General features: G+C 42.4%; 1 long non-coding RNA gene across 1 annotated transcript; it reads left to right on the forward strand.

Annotated features, from left to right (window-relative positions):
• Positions 1-4,822: 4,822 nt before the first annotated feature.
• On the forward strand, positions 4,823-15,535 carry LOC137312540 (uncharacterized). The gene is made up of 3 exons (XR_010960752.1): positions 4,823-4,867; positions 9,372-9,457; positions 15,014-15,535. It is a non-coding gene; the product is annotated as an uncharacterized lncRNA (long non-coding RNA).
• Positions 15,536-15,769: the final 234 nt, after the last annotated feature.

Genomic DNA, 15,769 nt, shown 5'->3' on the forward strand with positions numbered 1-15,769 from the left:
GCTTGACACCGCCACGGCGAGCCAGGCGGCGGATGGCTGGTTTGGTGATCCCCTGGATGTTATCACGAAGCACTTTCCGGTGCCGCTTGGCTCCGCCTTTCCCCAGTCCTTTGCCTCCTTTACCTCTGCCAGACATGATTATTCTTCACTCAAATCGCTGCTGAATGAACAGCAAACTGATGTTGGTTCCGTTTTTATGCAGCCTGCCCTGACCTGACTGAAACACACACAGGGTGAGAGAGGGAGGGGAGGAGATAGAGATAAATATTAAACAGGGAGGGGAGGAGACAGAGTGTGATATTAAACAGGGAGGGGAGGAGACAGTCAGAGTGACGGACAGAGCGGAGAGCGGCTTCTGATCTTCCAGCTCCACCTCCAGCTTTCTCCACCCGCCAATTTCAAACCGTTTATCGATAATAGAACCGAAACACAGCGCTCCGCACAAACCCTTACAGACTCGGGCTTCATAGAATCCCGGAGCTTTTCAATAAGCCCCATTACAATTAACAGTCAGCAATATTCCTGCCAAAATACAGTCCCTTCCATAACAAGTCAACCCGCCTCCTTCCATTTCAGTCCCAGACCCGATTCTATCTCCCCGCACATTCCCTCCCAGACGGGTTCAGCAGTTTATAAACACTTTCTTCCAGCTGATTTGAAGAATCTCATGTGTTCAGGTTTGAATTGTGATAGCGGCGGTTCTCCGCCAGTTTTACCCTGTCACGGACTCTCGCCCTGAATCTGGGAGAAAAAATGAACTGGGACTGGTGCCGAACACACGCCAGTTCCAGTGAGGCCCGGCCCGGACATCCCATTCTCTCTATTTTATTACAGACATTGGGGGTCGGGCGGGGATAGCGAATGTCAGCGAGTCACCAGGACCCTGGGTTTATTTGAAATGATTTCTATCTGAAATCTGAGCCCGGTCCCGGGACAGGAATCATCTGATTCCGGGATCAGCTCTTTTCTGAGAGACGTGGGTGGCTCTGAGAAGAGCCGTTGGGTTCAGATGGTCACAAGTTGCACTTGAGTTTTTACTTCTTTTTGCCCGCTGCTTTCTTGGGCTTTGCTGACTTCGGCTTGGGCTTGGCCCTCGGTTTTTCCACCTTCTTCGCCTTCGCCTTCACTGGCTTGGGGGTCTTGGGCTTCTTAGCCGCCGCTTTCTTCTTAATTGGTGATTTCGCCGCCTTTTTCGTGGTCGATTTCTTGACCGCTGGTTTCTTGGCCGTTAATTTCTTGACGGCTGTTTTTTTGGCCGCTGGTTTCTTTCCGGGAGATTTCTTGGTCACTTGTTTCTTCACCTTCTTTCCCACTTTTGCCTGGGTTTCCTTCTTAGCGACTCTGAAGGAGCCCGAGGCGCCCGTGCCCTTGATCTGCACCAGGGAGCCTTTTTCCACATTTCTCTTGATACTTAATTTGATCTGGGACCGGTGCTTCTCCACATCCAGGCCTTTGGCAGCCAGAACCTTCTTTATCGCGGCCAGGGATATCCCCTTGCGATCCTTGCAATCCGCCACAATCTTGAGGATCTGTTCGCCCAACGGGGGACCGGTGGTCTTGGGTCGGGGAACCGCCTTCTTCTTCTTCGGAGCCTTGGGTGGAGCGGCGGCGGCGGCAGGAGGAGCCGTTTCGGCGGCTGCAGTGTCTGTCATGTCCGGGACTCTGTCGAAAATCTCTCTGACAGTCAGAGCTGGGTCAGAAATGAAACGAGAGGCGGCGGCACAGAGCAACTTAAAGGCACAGAGCGGACGGGGCGGAGACATCCTGCTGTCAGCTCCCGGCCCCTCCAGCCTCTCTGTGTTTCTCTCTCCTCTTAAACTCCCCGATTCCAATTCAAATCGGGCACTCCAGAGTCCCAGACTAGCCCCTTCCTATATCTCACACCGGTATGTTTGCTGTCGAAAAACTTTCAACCGAATTAAAAGCACCAGTTTCGATTTAAACCCGTTTCATTGCTGCACTGATCGCGCTCTCTCACCCGATCGCTGACATGATCTCCGTTTTTCACCTGAAATCTTGAATTGATCTGAAACTTTACCTTAAATTTCCACTTCGGAGCTTGGCAGGGGAGGAGGGCGATCCTTTGACAGGGATTTTTTAAAATTTTACTCAAAAGGGACTCGGAAATCTGGCGATGAGTCCGGCCACACAAACACAGTGACATTAATCTAACCCATCCGCCCCTTTAACACACTCTCTCTGACACAATGTTCACATCTTCACATTCACAGGACAAACTGTTCGCCAGATTGACAATTCCCGTGACATGCTTTCCTCACCGCTCGGCCTGTGCTGCAGATTCTCGGAGGTGAGTTGTCGTTTCCCAGCTCAGTAACTGTTAAACACTCCGAGCCCGGCGCTCCTCACAGTGTCTGGTCCCCAGATTCAGGGGCAGCAGCCAATCACAGCTGTGGATGTGATTATCCATATCTGGTTTTACATGATTATATTATTCACACTCAGCAATATGTTTGGTTGAGACGATAATACAAATTCTCCTCTCTGGGCTCCTCCAGTCTCTCTGTCTTTCTCTCCCTCCTCCTAAACTGACTGACAGACAACAGTAACTGGTGTCCTATCCGTCCCATTCTCAACACCCAGAGACGGCCAGTTGCTGAATAAATTCAACATTCATAGGCAGTCCAGTGTCAGGCCGTTACAGGCTGTTTCTCTCCACCTTTCCTTATTGGACTGGAGACTGATAAATGCACCGTCAGACCGGCTCATACATAATAGAAGGGACAGTGACCGTCTCACCAACAACACCGGAGGTCTGTTCACAGACACAGAATTAGTCTTTACCTTCCAACAGGGTGTTCATATTACGCTCAATAACACTATCCCGCTTTCATGTACAGAGCTGGAGGGAGAGAAATACAGACGGACAGATAAAGAGACAGACAGAGACAGGCACACAGACAAAGTATCATTCTCACACTTCCTCTCAGTGTGTCCGTTTCACACTCAGCAAACAGTATCCCACCTTCGTGTGCAGCGCTAGAGAGATACAGACAGGCAGAGTATCAGCCATACGCTTCCCATCAGTCTCTCTGTATCACGCTCAGCAGCAGTATTCCACCTTCATATGTTGTACATAAGAGAGAGAGAAACTGACCTGCAATGTCCCGTTTTCACCCAGTAACAAATTGGAAAATTCTCCATTCCAATTGCCATTCCAAGCTGGAGTGACGGAAGATGCAGTCTCATCTCTCACTGTTATTATTTCAGAGACAGACACATTATTAATCCCACTCTCAGGGACAGTGTCACGCATTTAACCCTCTCTTGCATGTTGTACCCTCTGCAATTTTGCAGCTCAGGGCCCTTCTGTATTTCTCTCAGTGACCGAGAGTTTCACTCCGATTGAAATAAACTGGGACTGTAGCCGTCAAATATTAATCCTACACGGTCCCAGCAAATACACCGACTCCCACTTTCCTCCGATGTTTCTCCAGGATTGGTTCGAGGAATCCGGACTCCAGATACGGAGTCACAAGTTTCTTTGTCAGTAAAGGGACCAAGAATGAACAGAACCAATTGGCTCATTTCACAGCCGCCCACTTTATCTCTGAAAGACTCTTTTCCATCAAAAGATACCGAGAGAAACAGCAGGGATGGAAACATCTAGTTTAATAGTAAGAGATTGTAAAGTCAGTCTGGATTCCAGCGTTAGGCACTGGTGGAATCCCATCTGTTTCCCATTCTGGTGCCTGTTCCTGCACTGCCTGTGGACCCCATTCCCTCTGACCTTTCCCCCAGACCCACTTCCTTTGCTCAGACTCTGAAAAATTCCAATTGGGGAAAGTTTCCATCGATTTTTGTATTGAGAATTAAACCAGATATCTGCGCATGCGCGACTCAGCCCCGCCCCCAGCGCTGGTTGTTGGTGAGCGGAAGAGCGCATGCGCGATCCCCTCCCCCAGCTCGGCCTGTGGGCGCCATTCCCTCAGTGAGCGGAAGAAGATGGTTTAAAACAGCCGGGAATGGAGAGATCACGGCCCCCGGGGGAAGGGAGCAAAGAGCAGCCTCGTTACAGCAGCTCATCGCTTCGGGACCGTGTCCGCAGATGGGCTCAGAGATCGGCATTGAGTCCGGGGGAACGTCAGGGGGAGTCCGGGGGCTGTTTGTAAGAGGCGGAGTGGATCACGAACTGGTCACGGAACATGGAGTGAGCGGGGGAAGGGAGAGGTCATTCTCGGGCTGTGTCCAGGGGAAGGGAGAGAGAATGGGGAGAAACTGCTATTTAAAATCATTGCTGCTTTCTCTCCCCAAACCAGTAGTGAATGTTCCTGGTTTAGTTCCAGTCTCACCCTGTTTATTGTTATTGGACAGTGACGGGTGGAAACAGAGCCGGACAGTAAGGATGTGGGGAGTTACACAAAGAGCATCTGTTGCAGGCACCAGGTGAGAAGTGTGAAGGGCACATTTTAAACAACGGCTGTTTGATTTCGGTTGAACGGTTAGTCCCATGGGAGATGGGATTAGAAACCTGACGTGTGCAAAGGTCCCCGCCCCATCGGGTCGTCCCATTCATGGATCAGTGCAGAGGTTGGGTTGTGTCTGGATGTCACTAAATCGTTGTAAAATTGCCCAACACACCTGGTGTGCAGAAGCTGAGTGCTGCAGTACTGCAGTGGAGTCAGACACTGACACTGTTTGTATCACTGGTTCTCATTTGTGGATATTCAAAATAATCATTGACATGGATATTAATTAGAACACTTTTGTATTTTCTACCTCACTGGTTCTTGAGTTGCAAGACATAAATTTCTTCCTGCAGGCAAATCCTTGAAGGACCCAGAATCAGTGTTATGTTTCCTCCACTTGAGGCACAAGGAACAGTGCAGCCAACTCCTTCTCCCACACAGTAAGTACATTATCACACACAGCGCACAGAGACACAGACAGGTCATCAGTTCCACAGTCTCAGACAGCAGAAGTCGTCAGTCCCACACTGATCCCAAGATCCAGAGACACATTTTCAATCTAACAGTCAAACAGAGCAGGTGAGGCAGACACTGTTCCATTTCCCCCGAGCTGAGTCCCGCTGACAGGTAGATACAAAAATCCCAGTCCAAGATCACACTATCAGATGGAAAGGCACTGTATCAATCTCACAATAGGGCAACATTAGCTACGAATTAAATACCAGATCGAAATCACACATGGCACCCGATTTAAAGGTGCAGAATGAATCCCAATAATGTACCCTGAGATTCCAATTGATTACTCGCCCAGAACTCTCACACACATGTGAGTTTATACACTATGCGAATGGATATTGCATGTATCATGTGATACAAATTGCATACGAGTCCAAAACTCATGTACAGTATCAGATTAAAAATGCTGTGAGAGTGTAATCTGAGAAACAAATTAGATATCAGTTTATAATGGACTCATATTGTGAGATGTAAAGATACAGTATCAATTCTATTAGTACAGACTGAGCTATACATTATACGCCATTTGAAAAGTGTCACCATATCAATTTGAAAGATACATTATCTTTCACAATAGTACTCACAGAGATACAGATTTAATAGTAGTTCAAAAAGCACACAAATTATCTGATTAAAACCTACAGTGTCAAATCCTAAAGTGTATCCACATTTACCAATTAAATAATGAGAAATATGATCTAAACATGAAGATATTAAAGCTAAAATTTTTAATGCCATAATGCAATCTGAGAGAATAATTACATACAGATACAGAATGAATCTCACACTCATATATAGTACCAGAGACTGACAGATGCAGAAGGAATCCCAAACTCACATACAATAATAGACTGACAGACACAGAGCGAATCCTACACTCACATATGGTACCAGAGATGACAGATATAGAATGAATCCCACACTGGCATACAGTACCAAGGGCTGATAGATATCTAGTTAATTACTCACTCTCATAAAGTACTAGAGACTGACAGAAAGATAATGACTCCCACATTCACACAGTACCAGAGCCTGAGAGATACAGAATGAATCACACACTCACACACAGTACCAGAGACTGACAGATAGAGAATGCATCCCAAACCAACATGCAGTCTGAGAGGCTGCATTTACAGAAAGAATTCAACACCCACATACAAGACTGGAGACTGAAAGACACAGAATAAATCCCACACGCACAGTATCAGAGACTGCATATATAGAATAAATCACAAACTCACACACACCACTGACAAGATACAGAATGAATCCCACACTGACAAACTGTTCCAGATACTGAGAGATACAAAATGAATCACACATTAGTGCAGGCTGAGTAACATTATTTACCAGTCCAAGAAGTATCAGATTGAAAGATACAGTATCAATTCCATTAGTGCAGACTGATCTACACATTATATACCACTAAAAAAACTGATGCAGATTCAGACTGAAATATACAGTATTCCATTCATGCAGACTGAGCTACACATCATATACAAGTTCAAAAATGTCACCATATCAGTTTGGAAGATGAACTAATTCACAATTGTGTTCCCATCGATACCGATTTAATAGTAGTCCAAAAAGTGCCCACATTCTCTGACTATATTCTAAAGCATTTCATTATCAACCAATTAAACACTGGGAAAAATATGCATTAATTGAGGTATTAAAGATAAAGTTTTGAACACCATACTGTAAACGGAGATACAAATTACATACAGATAAGGAATGAATCTCACACTCAGATAGAGGGCCAGAGAGTGACACACAGAATGAAACCAGCACTCACACAATGTAACAGAGACTGACAGATACCGAATGAATCCTACATTCACACACAGTAAAAGGGACTGACAGATATAGAATGAATCACACACACCCACAGTACCAGAGCCTGACAGATACAGAATGAATCCCACACGCACAGACAGTACTAGGGACTGACAGATACAGAATGAATCCCACACTCACAGACAGTACTAGGGACTGACAGATACAGAATGAATCTCACAGTCACACACATTAATGCAGTCTGAGTTACACATTACACATCAGTCCAAAAATCTCATAGTGTCAGATTGAAAGATACAGTATCAATTCCATTAGTGCAGACTGATCTACATATTATAAAGCACTACAAAAAACTGATAAAGATTCAGACTGAAATATACAGTATACCTTTCAAGCAGACTGAGCTACACATCATATACAAGTTCAAAAATGTCACCATATCATTTTGGAAGATAAACTAATTCACAATTTTTTTCCCATCGAATCAGATTTAATAGAAGTCCAAAAAGTGCCCACATTCTCTGATTATAACCGAAAACATTATATTTTAAAATGTATCATTATCTACCAATTAAACACTGGGAAAAATTATTGATACATTGAGGTATTAATGAGAGAGTTTTGAACACCATACTGTAAACAGAGACACAAATTACATACAGATAAAGAATGAATCTCACACTCAGATAGAGGGCCAGAGACTGACATGCAAATTGAAAACAGCACTCAAACAATGTAACAGTGACTGACAGATACAGAATGAATCCTACACTCACACACATTACAAGGGACTGACAGATACAGAATGAATCCTACACTCACACTCATTACAATGGACTGACAGATACAGAATGAATCCCACACTCACACACATTACAAGGGACTGACAGACATAGAATGAATCACACACTCCCACGGTACCAGAGACTGACAGATACAGAATGAATCCTAAACTCACACACTGTAGCACAGACTAACAGAGACAAAATTTATATCACTCACAAACAGTACCACAAATTGATAGATGCAGAATGAAAGTCTCCCTCACATATAGCACCTGACACTGACGGAAACAGACTGAAACGCTCATTCACACAAAATACCAGGGACTAACAGATATTGAATGAATCCCATACTCACACACAGTACCAGAGACTGACAGATACAGAGTTAATTCCACACTTATACACAGTACCTGAGACTGGCAGATACAGAATTAATCCCACTCTCATATACAGTGCCACAGACTTGCAGATACAGAATGATCCCAAACTCATATGTAGTGCCAGAGACTGAGAGATACAGAATTAACACCATGCTCACACTCAGTACCAGAGACTGGCAGATACAGAATGAATCCCACACTCACACAGTATCAGATATTGACATGCAGAGTAAACCCCGCTCTCACACACAGTACTGGAGACTGACTTCTGCTGGACGTAAGCGAGAACTGTAAAAGAGCGGAACAAATTCACATTTTATGTCGTGGTTACAGAAATCGGACAATGTGCAACGTGAGGAAAGGTTCTGTCTGTAACTTCTACTCCCGTATTTTTGCTCGTTTTGTTATTGAAAAATGATGACAATTGTTTCATAATAAAGTTTTTGTTTCACTCATTCGATAGTTGTGAATTTGCCCCATTATATTTCACTGTACATTGCGCAGTATTTCTCTCTGATTTCTCAGGAGACGATTTGCATTGCTCCTTTACCACATTTAGACACTTATTTTCCAAGCAGTATGTGGCCTCCTTATTCCCCCTGAAAAAATGCACCACCTCACACCTTTCTATATTGAAATTCAATGGCCATTGACACGGCCGTTCTGCAAGCTTATTTTGTCGTAGTCTTCCTCAGTATTGACTACACCCCCTAAATTAATTAAAATCATTTAATACAGCATTACAACCAATGTTTTATCGAAAAAATGTTCTCCATTCCCAGTTTTTCTAAATCCCACCCGTACAATATAATGTGAAGAATGAGTTTATCTTCTGTCCCTCTCTCTTCTGTAAACTTCAATGACCCGGGGTTTGGGGACATCTACTGGCCGGAAGCAGAACTGCAACAGTTCGGAACAAATTGCTGAAACCGGACAATGTGCAGTGTGAGCGTGTTTGTGATTGGTAGCAGGTATTAAATCTGATTTTTTAAACCTGACCATTAACCTTTAGTGTTTGTTATTGAAGAGTAAACAGAGCCGGACAGTAAGGATGTGGGGAGTTATACAAAAAGCATCTATTGCAGGCATCAGGTGAGAAGTTTGAAGGACACATTTTAAACAGTGGCTGTTTTGTTTCGGTTGAACGGTTAGTCCCATGGAAGAGGGGATTAGAAATCTGATATGTGCAAAGCTCCCCGCCCCATCGGGTAGTCCCATTCATGGATCAGTACAGGGGTTGGGTTTTGTCTGAATGTCACTAAACTGTTGTAAAACAGCCCAACACACCTGGTGTGCAGAAGCTGAGTGCTGCAGTACTGCAGTGGAGTCAGACACTGACACTGTTTGTATCGCTGAATTTCATTTGTGGATATTCAATATTATTATTAACAGATATTAATCTGATCACTTCTGCATTTTCTACCTCACCTGTTCTTGATTTACAAGAGATACGTTTCTTTCTACAGGCAAATACTTGAAGGAGCCAGAATGAATGTGAAATTTCCTCCACCCGAGGCAAAGGAACAGTGCAGCCAGCTGCTTCTCACACACAGTAGGTATATTCTCACTCTCAGAGCACAGAGACACAGACAGGTCATCAGTTCCACAGTCCCACACAGCAGAAGTAGTCAGTCCCACACTGATCCCAAGTTCCCGAGTCACATTTTCAATCCAACAGTCAAACAGAGCAGGTGAGGCAGACACTGTTCCATTTCTCCCGAACTCTGTCCCGCTGACAGGGAGATTCAAAAATCCCAGCCCAAAATCACACGATCAGATTGTCAATTTCACAAAAGGGCAACATTAGCCATGAAATAATTACCAAATATCCCGAGATTCAAATTGAATACTAGCCCAGAACTCTCTAACACACGTGAGTTTAATACATGCAGTATCCATTCGAATGGTGTATCATTCAAATACAAAATGAAGGCCGAAACTCATGTACAATATCAGATTGAGTAATGCTGTGACAGTGTAACCAGAGAAACAAATTAGATACCAGTTTATAATATACTCACATTATGAGATTTAAAGATACAGTATCAATTCTATTAGCACAGACTGAGATACACATTATTTACCAATTCAGAAATGTCACCATATCAATTTGAAAGATAAATTATCATTCACAATATTACTCACAGATTTACAGATTTAATAGTAGTCCAAAAAGCACACAAATTATCTGATTAAAGCCTCCAGCTTCAAATACGAAAGTGTATCCATATTTACCAATTAAATAATGAGAAAAGCTATTCAAGCATTAACATATTAAAGCTACAGTATTGAACATCATAATGTAATCTGAGAGAATAATTATGGACAGAAACAGAATGAATCTCACACTCCGATACAGTACAGAGACAGACATGCAGAAGGAATCCCAAACTCGCATATAGTACTAGAGGTTGCCAGACACAGAGTGAATCCCATACTCAAGTATGGTACCAGAGATGACAGAAACAGAATGAATCCCACTCAGGCATACAGTACCAAGGACAGACAGATACCGAGTTCATCCCAAATTCTAATAAAGCACTAGAGACTGAGAGTTAAAGTATGAATCGCAAACTCACACACAGCAGCAGAGACTGACAGATACAAAATGAATCCCACACTCACTCACAGCACCTGAGACTGACAGATACAGAATGAATCCCACACTCACTCACAGCACCTGAGACTGACAGATACAGAATGAATCCCACACTCACTCACAGCACCCGAGACTGACAGATACAAAATGAATCCCACACTCACACACAGTACCAGAGACTGAGAGATACAAGGTGAATCTCACAGTCACCTACATTAGTGCAGGCTGAGTTATAAATTACGTTCCAGTCCAAAAATCTCAGTGTCAGATTGAAAGATACAGTATGAATTCCATTAGTGCAGACTGAGCTGCACATTAGAAACCACGACAACAAAACTGATACAGATTCAGACTGAAATATACAGTATTCCATTCATGCAGACTGAGCTACACATTATATACAAGTTCAAAAATGTCACCATATCAATTGGAAGATGCACAAATTCACAATTGTGTTCCCAATGTAGATTTAATAGAAGTCCAAAAATAGATGCCCACATTATCTTATTACATTTTTTAAAATGTCATTATCTACCAATTAAAACTGGGAAAAATTATTCATACATTTCAGTATTAAAGATACAGATGTGAACGCCATCCTGTAAATGAAGATATAAATTAGATACAGATAAAGAATGAATCTCTCACTCCGATAGAGTGCCAGAGACTGATATGTAGAATGAATCCCAAACTCATACAATGTACCAGCGACTGACAGATTCAAAATGAATCCCACACTCACACACTGTAGCACAGACTGACAGATACAGAATTTAAATCACTCATATACAGCATCAGAAATTGATAGATACAGAATGAATGTCTCACTCACATATAGTACCAGAGACTGACAGGAACAGAACGAATCGCTCACACATACAAAATCAGAGACTGAGAGATATGGAATGAATCCCAAACTCACACACAGTACCAGAGACTGATAGATCCAGAATGAATACCACATTCACATAGAGTATCAGGAACTGACAATCACAGAATGAATCTCACAGTCACACTACTGCAGACTGAGTTACATTTTACATACCAGTTCAAAGATATCATAGTGTCAGATTGAAAGCGACGGTATGAATTCCATTAGTGCAGACTGAGCTACATAGTAGAAATATTAGTAAATACTCATAGAGTAATATACTGAAATAAACAGTATCAATACCATTCGTTCAGACTGAGCTACACATTATATAGCAGTCCAAAAACCTCATAAATGATCAGACTGGAAGATACAGTATCAATTCTATTAGCACTGCCTGACCTGTACATTACATACCAGACTGAAAATCCCATAAAATCTTCGACTGAAATAAACAGTATCAATTCCATGAGTGCAGACTGAGCCACACATAACATAGCAGTTCAAGAATCTCATACCCTATCAGACTCAAAGATACAATAACAATTCCATTAGCACAGATGACGAGTCCAAAAATCTCATAGAATATCAGATTGAAAGATTCAGTATCACTTCCATTTGTGCAGAATGAGCTACACATCACATTCCAGTCCAAAAATCTCATACAGTATCAGACTGATAGATACAGTATCAATTCCTTTAGTGCAGGCTGAGCTACATATTACATACCAGTCCAAAAATCTCATACAATATTAGATTGAGATGCAGAATTAATCCCATTATTGCTGACTGAGCTATACATTACATACCAATCCAATAATTTCACCTCGAACAGATTGAAAGGTACATTATCATTCACAATAGAGTTCAGAGATTAAGATGTAATCACACTCCAAAGCTCACACACGTTGTTTGATTAAAGAAAATTGAAAAGTGTATCCATATTTACAAATTAAACACTGGACGAAGAACTGCATATAATTTAAAGTATTAAAGATACAGTTTCAAATACGATACTGTAAACTGAAATAAGAATACAGAATGAATCCAGACTTGCACATTGTCTCAGAGACTGAATTACAGAATTAATCCCACACTGAGATAATGTAGCAGAGACTGACAGATACAGAATAAATCCCACACTCACACACAGCACCAGAGACCTGCAGATACAGAATGAATCCCACACTCACATACAGTACCAGAGACTGACAGATACAGAATTAATCCCACACTCACACACAGTACCAGAGACCGACAGATACAGAATGAATCTCCACACTCACAGACTGTACTGGAGACGACAGATATAGAATGAATGTCACAGTCACATTACTGAAGACTGAGTTACACTTTACAGACCAGTCCAAATATCTCATAGTGGCAGATTGAAAGATACAGTCTAAATTCTATTGGTGCAGACTGAGCTACATATAGGATATAGTGGTAAATACTCGTGTTTGCTGAAATAAACATTATCAATACCATTGGTACAGACTGAGCTACACATTACGTACTAGTCCAAAAATCACAAATGATCAGATTGGAAGATACAATTTAAATTCTATTCGCACTGCCTGAGCTGAACATTATATATCAGTCCAACAATCTCATACAATATTAGACTGAAAGATAGAGAATCGATTCAATTAGTGAAAACTGAGCCACACATTATATAGCAATCCAAGAATCTCATACCGTATCAGACTCAAAGATACAATATTAATTCCATGAGCACAGACTGAGCTACACGTTACTCACCAGTCCAAAAATCTCAAACTGAATCTTTCAATGTGACACTGTATCAATTCCATTCGTGCAGCCTGAGCTATACATTGCATTCCAGTCCAAAAATTTCATACAGTATAAGAATGATAGATACAGTATCAATTACTTTAGTGCAGGATGAGCTACATATTACATACCAGTCCAAAAATCACATACAGTGTTAGACTCAGATGCAGAATTAATCCCATTATTGCAGACTGAACTACACATTACTCACCAGTCCAGTAATTTCAACGTGAACAGATTGAAAGGTATATTATCATTCACAATAGAGTTCAGAGATTAAGATGTAACACGACTCCAAAACTCTCACACGTTGTTTGATTAAAGAAAATCAAAAAGTGTATCTGTGTAAACAAATTAAATGCTCGATGAAGACATGTATATACTTTAAAGTTTCAATACAATAGTGGAAACTGAAATAAGAGTATAGAATGCACATTGTCACAGAGATTGAATTGCAGAATGAATCCCACACTGAGATAAAGTAGCAGAGAATGGCAGATACAGAATGTATCCCACACACAGACAGTACCAGCGACTGATGGATGCAGAATATACCCCATCCTCACACTCAGTTACAGAGACTGACAGATACAGAATAAACCCCAGTCTCATATCCAGTACCAGAGACTGACCTCGACTGACGGGAAGCGACAACTATAATAAGGCAACAAATTCACATTCTCTGTCGTGGTTCCAGAAACAGGACAATGTGCAATGTGAGGGATGTTTCTGTCTGTAACTTTTACTGTCGTATTTTTGCACTTTTTGACGGTGAAAAATGAAGACAATTAATTCATAATAAAGTTTTTGTTTCACTCGTTCCATAGTTGTGAATTTGCCCCATTATATATCACTGTACATTGCACAGTATTTCTCTCTGATTTCTCAGGACACGGTTTACATTGCTCCTCTACCCCATTTAGACTCATATTTTCCATGCAGTATGTGGCCTCCTTATTCCCCCAGCGAAATGCACCACCTCACACCTTTCTATATTGAAATTCAATGGCCATTCACAAGGCCGTTCTGCATGTTTATTTTGTCCCAGTCTTGATCTGTATTGACTATATCTCCGAAACAAATTACAAGAATTTAACACAGTATCACAACTAGTGTTTGCTCTAACAAAATGTACTTGCAGCTCGTCTCCATCCCAAGTTTTTCCAAAATCCACCCGTGCAATATAATGTGAAGAATGAGTTTATCTTCTGTCCCTCGCTCATCTGCAAACTTCAATGACCCGGGGTTTGGGGACATCTACTGGCCGGAAGCAGAACTGCAAAAGTTCGGAACAAATTGCTGAAACCGGACAATGTGCAGTGTGAGCGTGTTTGTGATTGGTGGCAGGTACTAAATCTGATTTTTTAAACCTGCCCATTAACCTTTAGTGTTTGTTATAGAACAGTAAACAGAGCCGGACAGTAAGGATATGGGGAGTTATACAAAAAGCATCTATTGCAGGCATCAGGTGAGAAGTTTGAAGGACACATTTTAAACAGCGGCTGTTTAGTTTTGGTTGAACGGTTAGTCCCATGGGAGAGGGGATTAGAAATCTGATATGTGCAAAGGTCTCCGCCCCATCGGGTAGTCCCATTCATGGAACAGTGCAGGGTTTGGGCTGTGTCTGGATGTCACTAAATTGTTGTAAAACAGCCCAACATACCTGGTGTGCAGAAGCTGAGTGCTGCAGTACTGCAGTGGAGTCAGACACTGACACTGTTTGTATCGCTGGTTTTCATTTGTGGATATTACAATGATTATTAACAGAGAGATTCAATTGATCACTTTTGTATTTTCTACCTCAACTGTTCTTGACTTACAAGAGATAATTTTTCTTCCGACAGGCAAATCCTTGAAGGACCCAGAATTAGTGTGATGTTTCCTCCACCCGGGGCACAAGGAACAGTGCAGCCAGCTCCTTCTCACACACAGTATGTATAGAGTCATAGAGTCATAGAGTTATACAGCACGGATAGAGGCCCTTCGGCCCATCGTGTCCGCGCCGGCCATCAGCCCTGTCTACTCTAATCCCATATTCCAGCATTTGGTCCGTAGCCTTGTATGCTATGGCATTTCAAGTGCTCATCCAAATGCTTCTTGAATGTTGTGAGGGTTCCTGCCTCCACAACCCTTTCAGACAGTGAGTTCCAGACTCCAACCACCCTCTGGGTGAAAAAGTTCTTTCTCAATTCCCCTCTAAACCGCCCGCCTTTTACCTTGAATCTATGTCCACTTGTTATTGAACGCTCAACGAAGGGAAAAAGCTCCTTAGTATCCATCCTATCTGTGCCCCTCATAATTTTGTACACCTCAATCATGTCCCCCCTCAGCCTCCTCTGCTCCAAGGAAAACAAACCCAATCTTCCCAGTCTCTCTTCATAGCTGAAGCGCTCCAGCCCTGGTAACATCCTGGTGAATCTCCTCTGCACCCTCTCCAAAGCGATCACATCCTTCCTGTAGTGTGGCGACCAGAACTGCATACAGTACTCCAGCTGTGGCCTAACCAGTGTTTTATACAGCTCCATCATAACCTTCTTGCTCTTATATTCTATGCCTCGGCTAATAAAGGCAAGTCTCCCATATGCCTTCTTTACCACCTT

The sequence above is a fragment of the Heptranchias perlo genome, unplaced genomic scaffold (genome assembly GCF_035084215.1).
Source record: "Heptranchias perlo isolate sHepPer1 unplaced genomic scaffold, sHepPer1.hap1 HAP1_SCAFFOLD_43, whole genome shotgun sequence".
NCBI classification, from domain to species: domain Eukaryota; kingdom Metazoa; phylum Chordata; class Chondrichthyes; order Hexanchiformes; family Hexanchidae; genus Heptranchias; species Heptranchias perlo.